General features: G+C 40.4%; 1 non-coding gene across 1 annotated transcript; it reads right to left on the bottom strand.

The window, feature by feature from the left end:
• Window positions 1-12,154: 12,154 nt before the first annotated feature.
• LOC115029776 (small nucleolar RNA SNORA9) lies at window positions 12,155-12,287 on the bottom strand. The gene has a single exon (XR_003835342.1). It is a non-coding gene; the product is annotated as a small nucleolar RNA SNORA9 (small nucleolar RNA).
• Window positions 12,288-12,881: the final 594 nt, after the last annotated feature.

Raw genomic sequence — 12,881 nt, 5'->3', positions numbered from 1 at the left:
AAGAATTTCATAAGTTCATTGTTTTTAATAGCTGAGTAGTACTCCATTGTGTAAATGTACCACATTTTCTGCATCCATTCTTCTGTTGAGGGACAACTGGGTTCTTTTCAGCTTCTGGCTATTATAAATAAGGCTGCTATGAACATGGTGGTGCATGTGTTCGTATTACCAGTTGCTGAAGGGGTTTGCAACCCTATAGGTAGAACAACAATATGAACTAACCAGTACTCCCAGAGCTCGTGTCTCTAGCTGCATATGTAGCAGAAGATGACCTAGTCAGACATCACTGGGAAGAGAGGCCCCTTGGTATTACAAACTTTATATGCCCCAGTACAGGGAAATGCCAGGGCTAAGAAGCAGGAGTGGGTGGATAGGGGAGCAGGGCAGGGGAAGGGTATAGTGAACTTTCGGGATAGCATTTGAAATTTGAAATGTATGTAAAGAATATATCTAATAAAATATTGTAATTGTTTCATTTAAAAGAGAGAGAGAGATAATGCATCATGATTTTGTAGATTGCTGGGATGGTCTCCATCATTGCTTGGTGAAAGTCGAGAAGAAAGTGGTGAAGAACTGAGGTGATGCTGGCCTTGGGGTGACACACATGGAATCCCAGCACTTGGCAAGCAGAAGCATGAAGTCATTCTGAGCCGCAGAGCAGAATTTTATCCCAAGAGATGAGAAAAGATCCGATGTGGTTTCCATGACCACACAACTCATATGAGAATGTTGGTCTCTCTGATCTAAAAGATCTTAGCGTGAGGGCTGGGAAGATGGCACAGAAGGCAAAGTGTTTACAATGTAGTCAGGAGGACTTGACTTCAGACCCTAGCTGGTAGCCATGAAGAAGTCTGCTGCAGCAGCACCCACCTGGCACCCCAGAACTCTAGAAAACAGAGACAATTAGATCCCAGGGCCTTGCTGGCCAGCCGGCCAAACCAAACTGGCAAGCTCCAGGTTAAGTAAGAGACCCTGTCTCTGAAAAGTAAGTTGAAAAATGGTAGAAAAATATATTTAAAAATCAACTTCTGGTCTCCATGTCCACACTGAGGGGAAAACACACACACACACACACACACACTTTTTAAAAATTATCATTGGAGAAGCTAATTTGTATGCATATGTGTGTGCCATATATTTGAAATCTGCCTTGTAAGTAAACTGAAATTCACTCCTAAAACACAGCTAGAATGAAGTAATGCATGCTACTAAGACTCCCAAGGTGGCAATTAGCAATAAAGGACCAAGAGAACCAAGCTTAACTCATAGAGAATGATAAATCATCTGTTTATTCAACAAGTGCTTATTGGATGCCTGCCATGCCACTCTGAAATATTTTTTCCCCACCAATGACTGCTGTGCACTATTCTAGAAAGTTAGCAGTTGCTGCAAAAAAAAAAACATCACTTCCTGATAGAACTTACATGTTTCAACAGGGAAAGCAGGTAACAAAAACAAATAAATAATAAAATTATGGGCAATTATTAAGTGGTAAATGAATGCTCTACAGAAATGTAATGGAATTGTTTATTGGTCTAGCTTAACTTGATATAGGAATTGCAGGACTGCGGGGGGAAGGGGTTATTTATAAATAGGGTGGTCAAGGCCTGGAGAGATGGCTCAGTGGTTAAGAACATTTCTTGTTCTTGCAGAGAACACAGGCTCAGTTCTGAGCACCTGCACGGAGGTCTGGCTCCTTCCTCGGGCCTCTTCAGACATCGAGTAGCTGCCTCTTATGATTTCCACAGGCACCAGTTATACACACAATACATATATGTATACATAGACAAAATATTTATACACATAAAGTAAAACTAAGTTAAATTAAAATAAATCAATAGAATAAGGTGGACAAAGATTTTAAACAAGGTAAGTTTCTGACCATTGGGAGCATTCTATTGGAGGGAGAAGGGTGAGCTACAGTAGATGCTCTGAGAACAGTGTGCACCTCTGAACTTAAGAGAGCGATGGGAAGCAAGTATGTGAGCAAAATAGGGGAGTCAGGGAAGCCAAGAAGGAAAGTGGTCAAGATTATTCAGAGTTTTACTGCCAACTCTTTTATTTATTATTTATTTATTTATTTATATCCACATAAGTGGGAGCCACCGGACATGAAGAAGATCTTACTTGACTTCGAGTTTCCCACTCTAAGCACTGTGTTGACAAAAGACAGTTATACCATGGTGGTAAAAATAAAACCAGTTAAAAGGTGATTGCAGGAATGAAGCTTACAGGCCTGGTAAAACTGTTTAATGGCTAAGAACACTCTTCAGAGGTGTCCATGTTTGATCCCCAGCTCCCACATCAGGTAGGGCAGCTTACAACTTCCTGTAATTTCAGTCCCTGGGTGTCTTGATTGTGTCACTGGGAAGGGACACCATGTCTAAGGCAGCTTATAAAGGAAAGCATTTAACTGAGGGGTTAACTGGGGCTTGCTTAGAACTTTAGAGAGTGTGAATATGACCATTATAATGGGAAGTGTGACATCAAGCAGGGAGATTTGGCTCTGGAGAAGTAGTTGGGAGTTTACAAACCAGGAGAGAGAAGGAACTCTGCCTGGCATGGGCTTTTGATACTGTCCCAGTGACACATCTCCTTGAAGAAGGCCATGCCTCTTTCAATCAGAGACACACCTCTTAATCCTTCCCAAACTGCTCCACAAACTGGGGACTAAGCACTCAAACATAAGAGCCTGTGGGGATCATTCAAATCACCACACTGGGCATCTGTACCTTCTTCTGGTCTCTGTAGGCATATGCATACAGGTGCCACTCACAGGGGTGGCATACACCCACTTGCAAAATACAGTTTTTAATTTGATTTATAAAGCTTGCAACTAGATTGAAGCAGGGAAACAAGTGAGAACTTGATCTTACTTTGAAGACCAAGTCAAAAGGAATTCTCAAAGGAATGACGAAAAGCACAACAAAAAGGAAGAAGAGGAATAATTGAAGACTGTGAAGGTTTTACTCATTTGGGCTTTGTTTGTATAGCATGTGAAGACAGGCAAGAGAGCAGGTACACCATAATTTAGGAGAAAGCCTATGTGTTCTGTTATTAGCATGATTAGTTTAATATGTCTATTAAATATCTAAGTGGAGATGTTAATAGGCAATTGAATATATGAATCTATAATTGAGTTCCAGTTTGGAGATATAAATTTGTGAGTAGACAATGTAAATGCGATAATAAAAAGAGATCCCAAGAGAGTGAGTACAGATAGAGATCCAAGAATTCATTCCTTGACAACTTCATATGAAGAGGACCAGAAGATGAACAGAATCTAGGACGGAAGATTAAAAGAAATGCTCAGTGTAGTGGGAGGGATACCAGAAACTGGTGAAAAGCTGAATTTGGAAATGGAGGATTATCAATATGCCTAATACTGTTGGTAACTGTTGCCTGACACAGTGTGTTATTACCACCAAAGTACTTACTACGCAACATGACCTCCTTAAAGCTGAAAATAGCAGTCAGAAAGAGAAATGTTGCTACTATCAATAACGACATTGTTACATCATCTACTTCGTCTGCATTGGGCATGTCTTCATCACAATCACGTTGACTACTCTGAAAGTTCCCCTCTGTTGCAAAAAGATTCTCCAACTCTGAGAACATCTGTGCTTTTCCTGAACTCATGAATCTTTTTAAGGGCAACTGGGACACAGAACAGGCCAAAGCTACACCCTGTGGTTCCAGCCACAATTGTATAGTAAGGACAGCTCAGCATATCACAGTCTTTCTCGGTCTGAATTTCCAGTTTTGTTTTTTGTTTTTTTTTTTTTAAAGATGCATAATTTTATTTTTCTATATGCCTGCAAAGAAATCAGGACCAACATTTTAAAATAAAAATGAAGAAAAATCCCCTGTGGAAAACATGACATTGGAATGGGGACAGGGTTGCTGAGAAGAGTCAATACATTAGCCCTGACAAGCTACAGCATCTTTGATTGCTCCAAGAAATGAAGATACAGGGAGGAAAAAGAAGAAGACAAAGGATGACAATTTACTGAGGAAGTGGGTCACGAAGCTGACTTCGAGGTGGAACTGGGGGCCATGGAGTGGGTCTGGGTGGAGGGAGAGGCACCCATTGGTAGCTATAGGGAAGGGATCTTGGAGGACCAGTGTATCCATGAGAGGGCATCAATGGAGGAGGCCCACGTATGCTCTGTGGAGGCATGGGACCTGAGTGACCCATGGAAGATCCAAGAAGAGGCCCTTGGCGAGTTGGGTGCATTCCCATCAGAGGAAGCTCAGGATGAGGCATTCCAGGAGGTGGCCCAGGTGGTGGCTGCCCCAGAGCCTGGAGCCCCAGCCAGTTTATTAACTTGGGCAAAGACCACATGCATGTAAAAGACAAAGAAAAATAAAACAGGCCTACCTAGCAATAAAGCCTTTTAAAACAAAGCTTTCTTATAAGAAGCACTGCAAAGTTTTTAATAAATCACCGCTGAAATTAACCAGACTCAAAGACTCTCAAAATTAACCTATCTGTCTCCTGAATACAGAAGGTAAGCTTCATGAACCGTTTTCTACACGATGCTAACATTCAAAGAAGCAATAGTCCAAGTCTTGACACTTTGATGAGGAGCATAGTTAGTTACCCATTCTTTCTTAGGAATAAATTATAAGGGTGCCAGGATACAGCACGTGTACCATTTGCTGCTAAATACTTCTCTTAATTAACAACTCTGGTGGTCAGAACAACCTTTGATAAATAAAATGTAATGTCTCGTTTGTGAAACAGAATACCAGTTAAAAGCTAGATGTGTGTGCCAGCTGGAATCACCCCATCCTACCGAGCTATATTAGCTACTTATTACCTCACTTGCCCCGCTTATGAAATACAATGACAGAGTTAACCCCCCCCCCAGCCCTATAGCAGACTGCTTGCAGATGCCTCCCCTCTGGCCTTTCCTCTTCCTTCCCTTGCCTCCCCACCCCCTGCTTACCCTGCCACCCTGGGGACACCACAGAACCTGAATGTGGACCCAGCCTTCCCCCCTCCTGCTGACCTTCTCAGTCCTCCCTACTAATTCGGTTCGGTTGCTTTGTGTCAGCCTTCCTTACTTAGAAATGCTTTCTACCTGAGACTCCCAAACTGGGACTGAGGTTGGCAAACTTCACTCTCCTTCCTAACCTTCATTACCGGTGCCTCTCCTCCCGCCCTACTTCCATTCACTAGGGACTCTGTAGAACTTTGCTGTATTCCCCACTTTCTTCTTTTGTGAGGACCAGTTCAGCCCTCTGTTCCCTGCTTTTTGTATTAGCCACCTACCCCTACAAGCACTTTCTATTTAGGACACCCAGCATAGTCTGGCTCTCAGATTGGCAATATTCACTCTCATTTCCATCTAGCCTACCTTTACATTCTTTCTAGCTTCATCCCACCCCAGTAGCTGACTATATGCAGCTGGTCCTCTCCTCCCATTCAACCTCCATGGCCACTGGGTGTCCCAAGTAGAAAGTGTTTCTAGGTATTAATGGCTAATAGAGGGGAGTTGAAATAGAAGGCTGAAAGAGGGTCCACACAAAGAGAAAAGCTGGGCTAACGACAAACCTCACAAATTATGAGAGATTAAAGGAAGGAAGGAAGAAAGGAAGGAAGGAAGGAAGGAAGGGAGGGAGGGAGGGAGGGAGGGAGGGAGGGAGGGAGGGAGGGAGGGAAATTAATAGGATCAAAATTAGAAATGTTAAATCAAAAAACAAAAACAAAACAAAAAACACATTCAGACACAAAACATCTAGGAAATCTGGGATACAGTGAAAAAAACAAAAAGTACAAGTAATAGGAAAAGAAGAAGGAGAAGGAATTGAGGACAAATGCCCAGGAGATGTATTTAGCAAAATCATAGAAGAAAATTTCCCAAACCAAATAAAGGAGGTGGCTACCAAGGTACAAAAATTATCAAGAACTTCAAATAGACAAGACGAGAAAGAATTCCCCCATCACACATAATCAAAACACTGAGCGTGCACAACAAAAGAACATTAAAATCTTCAAGAGGAAAAGGCCAAGTAACATATAAAGGCAGGCCTATTAGAATAACCCCTGGAAATCAAAACAGCACCCAACACACTGTCTGACCACTGTAGATTAAAGCTAGGTATCAGCAACAACAAAGTAAAACAGCTCATCAAAATTAATGTGTTGTCTATTTCGGTGCCAACTAACTGGACACAAGCTAGACTCATCAGAGAGGAAGGAGCCTCAGTTAAGGAAATGCCTCCATAGTATCCAGCTGAAAGGCATTTTCTATTAGTTGTGGGTAGTGCCATCCCTGAGCTGGTAGTCCTGGGTTCTATAAGAAAGTACCCAAGAGCTGAAGGGATCTGCAACTCTATAGGTGGAACAACAATATGAACTAATCAATACCTCCAGAGCTTGTGTCTCTAGCTGCATATGTAGCAGAAGATGGCCTAGTCAGCCATCATTGGGAAGAGAGGCCCCTTGGTCTAGTAAACTTTATATGCCCCAGTACAGGGGAATGCCAGGGACAAGAAGTGGGAGTGAGTGGGTAAGGAAACAGGGAAGGGGGAGGTATAGGGGATTTTTGGGATAGCATTTGAAATATAAATGAAGAAAATATCTAATTTAAAAATGTGTGGGGGGGGGGAAAGAAAGCACAATAAAAGGAAACCATAGGAAAGCAATCCAGTAAGCAGTATCCCTCTATGGCCTTTGCATCAGCTCCTGCCTTTAAGTGCCTGGCTTGTTTGAGTTCCTGTCCTGTCTTTCCTTGGTTAAGAACAGTGACGTGGGAATGTAAGCTGAATAAATCTTTTCCTCCCCAACTTGATTTCTGGTCATGGCGTTGTGTTACAACAATAGAAACACTAAGACATCAAATTCACTACTGAATGAAAAATGGGTAAAGAAAGAAATTTAAAACTTTTTAAAATGAATGAAAATGAAAACACACACACATGTGCACACACAGGCTCATGCACACAAAAATGCCCAAATCTATGGGACACAAAGGAGAGTCTTAGAGGAAAGTTCATACCACATACCACGTAGCACATATCACAAACGTCTATATATAGAGAGAAATATCTCATGTTTACAAGCTATTGTCACACCTGAAAGCTCTAGAATAAAAAGAAATAGCACTCAAAATGAGTAGACAGAAAAATAAATCAAACTCAAGGCTAAAGTCAATAAAATAGAAACACAAAAAATACAAAGGATCAATAAAATGAAGTTACTTATCTGAGAAAATCAATATGATTGATAAACCTTTAGCTAAATTAAATAAAAGGTGGAAAGATAAAATACAAATCATTAATCCTGAAGACAAAAGGGGACATCATGACAGACACCAAGGAAATCCAGGTATTTCTAAGGACATACTTTAAAGTCTGTATCCGACCAAACTGGAAAACCTAAAAGAAATAGATATATTTCTTGATATTTGCTACCTACCAAAGTTAAACCAAGATCAGATAAGCAACTTAAACATATCCATAGCTCTTAGTGAAATAGAACAAGTAATTTAAAATATAGCAATCAAAAAAGCCCAGGTCCAGATGATTTCAGTGCAGAATTCTACCAGATCTTCAATGAGTTACCATAGTACTCCTCAATTCATTCCACAACATAGAAACAGAATCAGCATTGCCTATTTCTTTTTATGAGGCCACAGTTAACCTGGTACCTAAATTCAACAATGAAAGAGAATTACCCATCAACTTTTCTTATGAACATAGCTGCAAAAGTCCTCAAAAAATTAATAAATCAAAGTAAAAAACACATCAAAATATTATTGCTGCCGTTGTTGTCGTTGTCGTTGTCATTGTTGTCAAGTAGGCTTCATCCAAGAGATGCAGGCATAGTTCAACAAACAAAAATTAATAATCTGACAAAAACCTCACAATCATCTCATTAGATGCACAAAAGGCCTTTGACCAAATCCAACAACCCTTCATAAGAGTCCTGAAGAGCCTAGGGATACATGAAACATACCCCAACATAATGAAGGAGATATACACCCTGCAGACAACATCAACATACATGGAGAGAAACTCAAAGCATTTCCACTAAAACAAGACAAGGTTGGCCCATTCTCTCTATACCTACCCAGTATAGAACATAAAGTGTTAGCTAGAACAATAAGACAACTGAAGGAGATCAAAAGGTTTTAAATAGGAAAGGGGGAAATTTTTATTGCAGATGATATAATAGATAGATTGGTAGGTAGGTAGATAGATAGACCCTTAATCATCTACCAGGAAATTCCTACAACTGATAAAAACTTTCAGCAAAGTTGCAGGATACAACACTAACAATCCAAATCAGTAGCCTTCCTATCTATGAATGGCAAATGGACCAAGAAAGAAAACAAAGAGATAATACCTTTTTACAATAGTCTCAAGAAATTATTTAGGGTTGTATCTAACTGAGCAAATGAAAAGACTTGTATAATAAAAGCATTAAGACACTGAAGAAAAAAGTTAAAGAAAATATTAGAGGATGGAAAGATCTCCCATGCTCATAGATTGCTAGGATTAATATTGTCAAAATGGCCATTTTAAATTTAAAATTGCTTTTTAATCAAAAGCAATACATATATTAAATGAAACACTCATCAAAATTCAACATAAAACCACAAAAATTGTAAGGATTGTGTTCATCTTCATATGGAAACAGAAAAAACTAGGATAGCTAAAACAAACCTGAACCATAAAAGAAGTGCTAGAGGTCTCCGTGTCCTGATTTCAACTGGTGCCACAAAGCTAGTGTAATAAAAACAGCATGGTGTTTGCATGAAAGCAAAAATAATGATCAACTAAATCAAATTGAAAACTGTGATGTAAATCTACAAACACATGGACACCTGATTTTTGATAATAAAACCAGAAATACACACTAAAAAACAGACACATCTTCAACAAATGATTCCCATCAAACAAGAAATGTAGAAAAACACAAAGGATCCACTCTTATCACCCTGCACAAAACTCAACTCCAGATGAATAAAGAACCTCAACAAAAAACCAGATACATTGAATCTTATAGAGGAGAAAGTGGGGAAATAATCTCGAACTCATTGACACAGACAATCTTTCTAAACAAGACTCCCATAGCACCAGCACTTAGAAAAATAATTAATAAATAAGACCTCATGAGCTGAAAATCTAGGTGTCAAAGGACACCATCATTCAGACAAAGCAGCAGGCTATAGAGTGGGAAAGATATTTACCAATTATATACCTGATAAATATATTAATAATATATTATATTAATTTATTATATTCAATTATGTGTAAACATCTCCATTTAATTAATTACATTTTAATTGATGTAATAAATAATCATGTGATTGATATATTTGTATATCACTATTAATATCTAAGCTATACAAAGAACTAAAACAACTGGACATCAAGGAAACAAATAACCCAATTTAAAAATATGTTATAGAACTGAACAGGAAATTCTCAAAAGAGGAAACATAAGTGGTTGAGAAACACTTTTGGAAATATTTAACATCCTTAGTTATCAGGGAAATGCAAACCAAAAGTGCTTTGATATTTCATCTTACACCAAACAGAATAACCAGGGTCAATAAATATAAGTGATATCTCAAGCTCTTGGGGAGATAGGATAAGGGGAGCTCTCATTCATTGCTGGTGGGACTGCACGTGGTGGTCCCCCATGAAGCAGAAAATAGATCTACCCCAAGATAAAGCTATACCAGTCTTGGGCATACACCCAAAGGGCTTTACATCCTACTACAGAGACACTGGCTCAACCATGGTTATTGCTGTTCTAGACATGACAGCCAGAAATTAGAAACAGCCCAGATGTCCATCGAAAGATGAATGGACAATAAGAATGTGGCATATTTACACAATATGATAGTATTTAATAAAAAATGAGATTCATAGGTATAGATGGAGGGCCATTTGAGGGGTCATACAGAAACTTACAATTATAAAAGCTTCTTTTTTTATTGGTTATTTTATTTACATTTCAAATGTTGTACCTCTTTCCAGTCTCCCTTCCTCAATCCCCCATCATCTCTCCCCTTTGCCTTTAAGAGGGTACTCCCACCCATCTACCTACCCACTCCTGCCTCACGGCTCTAGCCTCCACAGGACCAAGGGCCTCCCCCTCACTGATGCCAGATAAGACAATACATATCAGCCTGCTTTCTTATGAAATTCATGACAACCAATCCAGGGATGGCACCACCCATAAAAGGACCCTCCCTTTTCAGTCACTAATTAAGAAAATGGCCTACAGCTGGATCTTATGGAATCGTTTTCTCAAATGAAGCAGGATCCTTTCAGCTCTATCAAGTTCACATAAAACTCTACAGCATAATAATTCCTCATGACATTCTACCATGTCAGCAAATCAGGGCCTTGCTCAGTTATCGTCTTCCTGTAGTAGATAGTAACCAAAGCAGAGGCCTACAACTGGATAAGGTACAGAGAGTGAGAGTTTGGAACACTCATTCCTAATAGAACTCATCAAACTCCTCCCCTTGGGTCTTAAGGGACTATGCAGAAGAGGAGGAAGAGAGATCATAAGAGCCACTGGGAATGGATGACACTAAGAAATGGTGTCTTCTAAAGTGTGGAGCAGAGACTGAAGGAAGGACCATCCAGAGACTGCCCCACCTGCGGATCCATCCCATATACAACCACCAAACCCAGACACTATGGCAGATGCCAACAAGAGCTTGCTGACAGGAGCCTGATATAGCTGTCTCCTGAGAGGCTCTGCCAGTACCTGACAAATACAGAAGTGGATGCTCACAGTCATCTATTGAACGGAGCACCGAGTCCCCAATGAAGGAGAAAGGACCCAAGGAGCTGAAGGGGTTTGCAGCCCCATAGGAGGAACAACAATATGAACTAACCAGAACCACCAGAGCTCCCTGGAACTAAACCACCAATCAAAGAAAACACATGGTGGGACTCATGGCTCTAGCTGCATATATAGGAGAAGATGGCCTAGTCCATCATCAATGGGAGGAGGTCATGTGAAGGTTCTATGCCCCAGTATGGGGGAATGCCAGGGCCAGGAAGCAAGAATGGGTGGGTGAGCAGGGGGAGAGGGGAGAGGATAAGAGGTTTTCAGAGGGGAAACTAGGAATAGGGATAACATTTGAAATGTAAATAAAGAAAATATCTAATAAAAAAGAAAAGAAAGAAAGGAACAGTGTCTTCCAGACACAACAAGATGTTGATATGAACTCAGAGGACTGCACAGTTTCAAGCCAGAGGAGGTCCCAGGGATGACAGGAGAAAGAATAAGGGAACTCACATCCCTAACAAGAGCCTATCTCCAATTCACAACCATTTCCAAAGGAAAAACTAATTTTCTCCAATCAAGTCTCACCGGGTATATAAACCACACTTAAGAGCCCTGCCTCATAGTAGATGGCCAACACAGGAAAATTCAGTGTTCAACACAGGAAAGTTCAGGGTGGGGGAATGGGAGGGGACAGATGGGGCAGGGGGTGGGAGGGTGTCCTATACTGTTTTGGTTGGTTTTGGGTTTTGGTTTGTTTGTTTGTTTTTAATATCACTGATCTTTTGCTTGTAGCTTATGGTTTCTGATTTTATGTTTTTGTGGGGTTTGTGTCGGTCTGCCTGTGTATCTGTCTGTCTGATGTTATGCTTTTTCTTTGTTGCTGGCTTTCTTTTTATGCTGGTTTGTTGATTTGCTTTAGTGCCTGTTTGTTTACTAAATAGAGGGAGAAGGATGGAGTTGGATGTGTGAGGAGGTGGGAAGGATCTGCAGGAGATGGGGGGGGGGACTGATCAGAATATACTCTGTGGAAAACTCTATTTTTTTTTAATTTACTTATTTATTTCATGTATGTCAGTACACCATCGCTGTCTTCAGACACACCAGAAGAGGGCTATAGATCCTCATTACAGATAATTGTGAGCCACCATGTGGATGCTAGGATCTGAACTCAGGACCTCTGGAAGAGCAGTCAGTACTCTTAACCACTGAGCCATCTATCTCTGCAGCCCTGGAGTGTCATTTCTTAGTCTCCATTTCTGTATCTCTTTGGTGGAAGTTCCACGGAACAGCCTGATGGTCTCTGAAGTGCCATCAAGTCTCTTCTAGCTCTAGCACCTTAGGTTTCCTAGACGGCTTGTAATTTATCCACGGGGCAAGTGTCTGCCATATTGTCTGAAGTTTCTATAACCTTGCTCTGGAGAGAGCAGGGCAAGGCCTCAAACCACTTCAAAATTGTTCTGGCAAGCGCTGTAGGAATGCACAGGATCACTGCAGACCCAAGCATGCTGGTGGCTTGCTAGGAAAACTTTATTCTTAATAAAAAAATACAATAACATTAATAGATCACTCTAGTATGGATCAAATATATTAAAGGGTTAAATATATAAGCATTTAGGACAGTGCTTTACACATGACAAATGTACAGTATACATTCACTATTATATTCTTTTTAATACTAAACACTTTCCACAAATAGCTATTGTCATTGCACGGGCATATACATCTCTTCTAACTTTATCATATCTGCTGTTTAATTGATCACTTGGCTCTTGACACTTGTGACAGTATCTACTTATGTTTTGACAATGTTCTTTTTTTCCAATTTTTTAATTAGTTATTTACTTCATTTACATTTCAAATGCTATCCCAAAAGTCGCCTATACCCTCTCTCCGCCCCTCCTGCTCCCCTACCCACCCATTCCCACTTTTTGGCCATGGTGTTCCCCTGTACTGGGGCATATAAAGTTTACAAGACCAAGGGGCCTCTCTTCCAAGTGATGGCCGACTAGGTCATCTTCTGCTACATATGCAGCTAGAGACACGAGCTCTGGGGGTACTGGTTAGTTCATCATGTTGTTCCACCTATAGGGTTGCAGACCCCTTCAGCTCCTTG

Source organism: Mus caroli, unplaced genomic scaffold, assembly GCF_978045245.1.
Source record: "Mus caroli unplaced genomic scaffold, Mus_caroli_1 scaffold_18, whole genome shotgun sequence".
NCBI lineage: Eukaryota > Metazoa > Chordata > Mammalia > Rodentia > Muridae > Mus > Mus caroli.
This window is presented reverse-complemented; position numbering and strand designations above follow the sequence as displayed.